This window comes from Meleagris gallopavo, chromosome 8 (genome assembly GCF_000146605.3).
Source record: "Meleagris gallopavo isolate NT-WF06-2002-E0010 breed Aviagen turkey brand Nicholas breeding stock chromosome 8, Turkey_5.1, whole genome shotgun sequence".
Classification (NCBI taxonomy): domain Eukaryota; kingdom Metazoa; phylum Chordata; class Aves; order Galliformes; family Phasianidae; genus Meleagris; species Meleagris gallopavo.
The window spans coordinates 25,726,680-25,734,202 of record NC_015018.2 but is presented as its reverse complement, the minus strand read 5'-3'; the positions used below and the strand labels follow the sequence as shown (position 1 = coordinate 25,734,202).

The 7,523-nt window shown below is 39.9% G+C and overlaps 1 long non-coding RNA gene across 1 annotated transcript in view; it reads left to right on the top strand.

Moving 5' to 3' along the window:
- The first annotated feature begins 5,557 nt into the window (after positions 1–5,557).
- Positions 5,558–7,523, top strand: part of LOC104912011 — a 6,785-nt gene continuing 4,819 nt past the window's right edge. Inside the window, exon 1 of the long non-coding RNA XR_794357.3 lies at positions 5,558–5,658. This is a non-coding gene — a long non-coding RNA (uncharacterized LOC104912011). The remainder of the gene's footprint in view (positions 5,659–7,523) is intronic.

Genomic DNA, 7,523 nt, shown 5'->3' with positions numbered 1-7,523 from the left:
AAAAAAAAAGATTAGAAAGCTTGATTTTAAAAGATGTTTCAATTATGCTCATTTAAAAGAATAAATCTTTCATTGTTTTCTATGAGAATTCAAATTTTTGTTTTGCTATCCAACATTATTTTTCTCTTCAAAATAATGGATTTTCTAGCTATGCAGGAGTTACAATTAACCAGGCACTGGAACAGACTTCTCAGGATAGTGGTGATGGCCCCAAGCTGCTGGAGTTTAAAATGCATTTGCACAACAGTCTCAGATATAGGGGTTGGATTTGGGATGGTTCTCTGTGGAGCGAGGAAATTGGAGTCACTGATTCTGCATGGTTTCATTCAACTTGAGGTATTCTATGATTCTTCAGATTCTTTCAGAGGACTAAAAGCCATTATGGTTTGACTGGTGCTAGGGGAAGACAGAGAGTGCACTCAGTCCAGGCTCTATTTGCATAAAAGCACTGAATTCTGTTCGTGGTGTTTTGCAAACAGGAAGTACGGGATCTGTTTATAATTTTGCAGTGTTTTGATTTCGAAAACTACAGAAGAAGTCAAAGACCTGATAAAGACTCTTTTATGCTACCATATTTGGCCAAATGATGGTTGCATGTATACTACGTGTGAATATTAGAAACTTATTTTTAGATGACAAGTGAGACTTAGGTAGTTCAAAAATAGCCAGGGATAAGGACCATGCTGTCTTTTTTAGAAGACAAAGTACAGCTGTTGCATGAGCAAACAAAAACAAGACTTTCCCTCAGAAAAACTGAATTCCAGAAGAATGTCAACAAGGTCATAAAAACAGACTGGATAAGAAAAATTATTCTGATTTAAGTATGTGTGTCACCAAACTCACTGACTATTCTTATTCAGCATGGTACCAATGAGAAAAGAAAGGCATCTGGCAGCACTGTTGGCTTGTTTCAGTTCTGTGAATTTTGTTTAAGAATTTCTCCTCTTCTTGGCAGAAATAAAGTGGGAAAGCAGGAGAACAGAGAGGCACTGCAGCAAGGGCAGGTCCAGAAACCAGTCAGCCACTGGTGGGAGAGAGCTGATCTGTATAGAAACATCTACTGAAGAAAGGATGGTTTGGTTTTGATCTTACGGGGAATGAACAGCTGATGACGTGAAGCATGTGCTGATTGCTATAGAAAGGTTTTTATTTTAGCAATTGTACTTGCATTAGTTAAAGAAGAATCTATGTTTACAAAAACAGTAGCGCAAGAAACCAGAATCTGCTAGCATCGACGGTAGCAAGCTTTCTGAATGACCTATCTTTTATATAAAAATACATGAGTTTTGATAATCAGATTGTATGTACCTTCCAACCAGCCAGTCACTACTGCAGCACATTTAGACTAACCAGAAAGAAAGTCACTTTGATGTGCAAAAGTGATGTTTCAAGAGACAAAGTGTTTGACTTCTAAATTATTTGCAATTACAATTTTATGCTATTGTGATGTAAATGTATAGGAGGTCAAGTTGACTAATGGGAGATGGCACCTGAGTCATGGAGTCATGAACTAATGAGGAAGTAATTACATGGGCTTTAATTAGCTCTTTTGGGGATATGAAAAAGGCTAAAAAAAAGGGAGGGGCAGGGAGACTTTTTAGAGCTATTTAACAAGAGATCATTTTGATCTTTGTAATTTCTGAAATCCCAGGGTTTTGAGTAAGAAAGAAATTGTTTCTTGTTGGAAATGATTTTTTATTTTAGTGCTAAGGTTAATCAACTTACTTGAGGAGGGAGAATTACTAGGGAAACACAACTCAACAATAATTTCATGTGGGTTTTTTTGGAGCAGCACAAGGCACCTTATTGAAACTAACACACTCATTAGAAACTTAGCTAAGCTATTATAAAGAATGATGAAAATAGTATCAGAAAAGCAGTGCAAGATGGAACTCAAGCCTATTGGGATTTTAAATAAATACAAAGGACCGGGATTGCTTTAACATAAAGTTAGCACTATCAAAGCTAATTGCCCTCATACACGTCTGTACAACCAAAAGAAATCCATCTCCAATCAAACTATAAGCCTCACAGCCAGTAGAATTCTGATGCCCAAAGGAAAGGTTTATGTCTCTGAAACACCAGCTGCTGCAGCATTGATGTGTAGCTTAAAGTTCATCGATGACAGAGCACACATTGCTAGCCAAACTTTTCCTTGTCTCAAACTCACAAATTCTGTTTTTTAGATTGTAGGAAGTGAGTGATGCTCCTTCAAAAAATATAAGTAAACCATTTCGACTTCCAGACTATAGATTCTATAGCCAGTGAAGTTGTCAGTGACCAAAACAGGTGCTTCTGATAAATGACCATTCTCAACAAAGTTTATTGTACTTCTTGGCTACAAAATGTTATTTGTGATGCTCATAGAAAGTTTCAGTGAGAGACGGTAGGCCCAGCCCCGCTGGGCAAAGAAAAATGTAGACATGAGTTCTTTGTCTCAGATAAAAGAGAAAAGCTATTTGCATTTGCCTGCACGAGAGGGAATTGGTCTTCGGGTCTAACAGGCCTCTATTTTTCATAAACTATTTAGTTCAGTGTGGGCATGAAATAGTTTTTAGTACTAAGTGATTATTTTGGTGCTAACAGCATGCCTCGATGTCTTTTCTCTTGGGAATACTACATTTTTAATAGGTAGTCTTTTTCAGAAGCAAAATGAGTAGTAGCATTTGTAGTTCCAAACAAATATGAGTTTTAATTAAGAGCCCTATCTCCCCATGCCTTTCTCTGACATCCACAAAGCTGGTTTCACTTGAAGTTGTCATGTTCATTATAAATCTGCAAAATGAACACTCACAAGACAAATGAGAGGAAAATACTCATAGGGTACATGTAATTAGCACACAACTTATTATGAATTGTGATGATCTCCCTGATAATTAATCAGCCTTACAGATGATGTCTGGAGATGGTCCAGCCAGGAGACATTTCAACAAATAAGACCAAATTCCTCTGGGAACAGAGGAAGACGTGCTAAAAAATAGGGAGGCAAAAACTACTGGCCTAGAAGAAACATTTGATAGGCTCTATCCTCAGCTAATCAAAGCTGGAATCTCAGGGTTCTGTTGAGAGGACAACCATGGGCATCTTTATGGTTACAGAGAACATGCAGTGGAGCAGCTCTCCTGGTATACTGATTTGCCTCCAGAATAAAATGGTTGCAACACACTACCTGTACAGCAACAGAGAGGACTTACCTGTGAAGGAACGAAAATGAGATGCTGTAATAAGGACTTGTGTCTTTCCCCCATAGTCCAGAGTAGGAGAAAGCCCCAGAGCCTATATGTAAGGACAGAGTCACTCTGCAGAAAGGGGTCTTAGGCAAAAGAAGATGCTGAGGGCAAAGCTCTGCATTAGCATGCCTCTGTTCACCTGAGTCTAAGTTGCTGTGTTAGCCCTGAATTTTTTCCCAAAAACTGTTTGCCCTTCTTGGTTTCTGTGCTCTGCTTTAAAATGTAGCTGAAGTAATGTTCAGAAGACTTCTCAGTAACGTGCTGAAGCCCTTACCCAGGAGAAATGGGCTGAGACAGTTATGGACCCACTTGCACCCAGCCACCAGAGTGCCCACAGTGGGACACGTATCTCTGGGAGCTCGGCTGCCACAAAGAGAGACCTCCAGTCACCTTGTTGCCTCCAGCCACCTCCAACCGCTTGCAACATTTGGTCTGGGGAACAGAACAACTCAAGATTGGCCTGAAAGGTATTTCAGCTCATAATTAATTTTCTGGTATTCAGCACACATTGCGCCTTTCCATTGGCATCCACTGTGGAGGAAATTTGGCCATACATGGTTTTAAGTTGATGTGTTCCTTTATTTGGCCTCTGCATGCTACCAGTTAACACCACAAGTGTCGTCAGCACTGATGGTAATACGAGATCCAGGTCATTTAGGAACAGCTAAGTGATCTCAGTCTGTGCCCATGCTTAAGAGTGCCTGTGATTAAGAGTAACTGGAACTGACTTTAATTTATTAGTTTTATCTCTCCTCCTACCACACTCTTAAGCACCTGCCTCATAAAATTTCTGCTTGATAGATTAAACACACAAGGCCCTTTAAGCTACAAGAATGCTGCAAGATGACAAAGAGGGAGTAACAGTTCGTGTGCTGTCAAACAATCTTCCATCTGGGGGGCACATGTACAGATGAAAGGGGTGACCATCTGTCACTAGCAAATACCCAAACATTATCCAATGGTGCAGTAAAGCTTTCTATGTCTTTCATCTGTGATATTCATCAGTTATTCCCATTCCATTTATTCTGTACAATACATTTTGCATGTATACGTTGCACTGTGATGCTGAGTCCATAGAAACCAGCCAACCTTTGCTTCATCTCTCACAAAACATAACAACATTTCTCTGTATTATGGCTTATTTATCATTACTGCTTTGTGCATGTGTGGCCAACACTGAAGTGTTTTTCTCAAGCTTCCCTGTAGAAAAGTAGACTTCTGGTGACTTGTTTCTCTCACTTTGCAAAGTCATTATGACAAAATGTCCACTTCTTCAATATTTCGCTAATAAATTTGCAATTCGTTACCACATCAGTGCAGCTAAAGATATGCTACAATTCAACCTGCACACACACACAAAAAAGGAATGTGAGATATTGCAAGTTGTTGCATTGATTGATGCTTTACACCTGGAGAGGGAACGATGCTGAAATTTCATTCCAATTGTATTTCCTGCCATTGTCACATCAAACTGGTAAGCACTTCAAACATGTCCAGAGGACATCAGCCTGATAAAGCTTGGCACAGCTACACATAGCTGCTCCCACTGAAATGATGCGACTGTGTAGTCTGCACAGCACTAATGTTTAGTCTGCACAGCACTAATGTTTAGTCTGCCACAGTCACGTACCCTGCTTGCTGAAGATTTTACTGTTACCTCTGTAGTAAAGAAGAGGGGAGGACCTTATGAATCACTCCAGACTTGAGGTCATGCCTCTGTGTCTGGCTACTGCAAAAGCACCTGATGGAGCTGTTGGACAACCAGTAAATGAATTCAATAAAGCGTAAGTCAGCTTACCAAAAAAAATTATTGCTGTGCCTCTTGTCAGAGCTGTTCATATGCTTAATGTACGTGTAGTGGAGTGATTTCTCTTTGGTTCTACTGGGGACAAACAGCATCTCAGGGCAGCAGAGGCTTGGCAGCAAGCACAGGCTATGAATTATGATACTCCAGCCCTGAGAGGAGGACAGCAGACCACACAGAGCAGTCAGGGACAGGCAGAAGGAGGGAACCCTGAGGTCTTTCAGAAATACAGGTCCAGCTCCCTGTCCTTCTACCCAATGCCTCTTGCTCCTTGCTAGGGAAAGTCATGCAGCTCTTTGCACTTCAGGCCACTACGTTCTTATAGAACAGCCAATGAAAGTGTACGGGGCACACTGGTAATGAGGCCCAACTGTCTCCACACATGATACTCTTCCTTAGCAAATGTTGCCTCTGCAATAGGCTCAAAGAATGGTGAAGGCTGGCAGGCATCTCAGGTGCATCTACTCCAGCCCCAATTAGAGCAGGATCAGCTGCAGCAGGTGGTTCATTACATTGTCCAATTAGGCTTTGAATAGTCCTATAGGAGACTTCACAGATAGAGATTCCAGTGCTACTTAGGAACCCTGCTAGCACTACCCTTAGGTTGGTACCTGGATATTTCATGTGAGTAGTATGTTTTTACATATTCTTTATGGATATACCCAATGTTCGCTCCTCCTGGGGGAAAAAGAAGAAAAAAGAGAATGAGAGAAATGTTTGATTTAAAGATTGTAGGAAGAGGAAAGTAAGATTTGGCAAATGGCTTTTTAGAAATGAGTAGACAACTGTTCTCCTTAATATTTGTTGGATTTTTTAATATCCAGTTACAGTTGGATGTGGTTATTTCTCTGTCTTGACTTTTCTTTGTCATTTTCCCAATTATTAAAAAAAAAAAAGCAGAAATAACAATTGAAAGAGTTACTACACAACTTTTAACTTCAGATACTTCAGCTAGCTTTGAAAAGCCAAACTTAAAATGCAATTCTAATGTTTGAAAAAGTACAAAAGCTTTAAAAAGCTATGGAGAAACAGGACTAGAAAACATTTAGGGGCAGAAAGAGGAGAAATAGAAAAATTGTAAGAAAAGCAATTTGCTCAATTTCCTGGTGATCTAAAATTATTTTTTTTGTTATATTTTGAACAAGCTGAGCAATCTCTTCCATTGGAAGATGGAAAGTTATGTTCACAGTGCCTGCCTCTCTGCAAAATCCTTAAGAGACTAATGCACACATTTTATTTGAATATCAGCACCAGGCAGTGGAGTTTTCCTTCCGCATACTGATGGAGGAGATGGTGAGAAAAGTTGTCTTAGTTTCTGGGACAATGGAGGCAAGTAAGGCCTTCAAATCCCACACAGTATTTGATGACCATATCCAAGAGGTAATTATGTAGTGAGCAAGGTGGATAGTGTCAACTGAACCACGTCCAAAGTGATGAGAGTAAAAAAAGGTGGAAAGTTACAAAGACACAACAAGACTTACTATCTCATTCCCTCCTTGAATGAGGTGTTTGTGAGGGAGCAGGCAGTAAAGTTAATTAACTGCACATGAGATGGATGGTCTTTGTGGTGCAGTTTTCCAATTGTCAGGAGAAGTCACCCTGCTCTGCATTTTTTTCAACTAATTGCAATTAAGAAGCAAGTGATCCTTCTCACCAATTGATTAGGCTTCCTTAATGTCAAGGGTATGAAGGCTACCTGACTTTCCTTGTTTTTCCCCTTTGCTTTGCTGATAGTTATCCACCATCTACCAGTTATTTGTAGTCATTGTGTTACACTCCCATCCTTCCAGTCAGTAACAAAATCTCCTTGGGCTTTGCCACACTCTAGGAAACAATTAGCTGTTAGCAAGTTGTTGTCCAGTGTCAGTAAACAAAGCACTGGAGAAGCTAGAAGCAGTGATTAGTGAGATTATCCTGCCTCGTGGGCCCTGTAGGGCTGCCTGAATTGCTTACATCCATGTCCCTAGTTACAAGAGGCCAAAGCAAAGCTAAGTAGTTCAGAAGAGTGCACTGAACTTAATATTTTAAATGTATTTAGGATTTGAAAAATGCGAAGTTTAGCCTCCTCAAGAGTATAGAAGTATATAACAAACAACTTGTGTGGACTCAAGGCAAAGAACAGGCAACCTGAGCAGTGTTGTGAACCCCTATACTGACTGAGGAAGTTTTTTGACTAGCCACTGGGAGAAATAGTGGAGAAGATTCATAGTGAGGAAACTGACACCATAACAGCATGTATTCTCTCTTCTGCAGAGTGTGTTTTTGCCCATTAAAGATGAGAATGGTTTATAGATTAAGCTGACAATTCCTTTACAACATTAATGACTCCCTTAATTACAAGCTGGTAATCCAAAAGCATATACCACTGCTAGCATCAAGTATTGTACACTCTGTCTTGTGCCTTCTGAGGAGAACTGAGGGGGATGTTTCCACACATTGCTCTTTATGACTGTAAGTAGACATGTAAAGCCAGCTTTGATTAAAAAAAA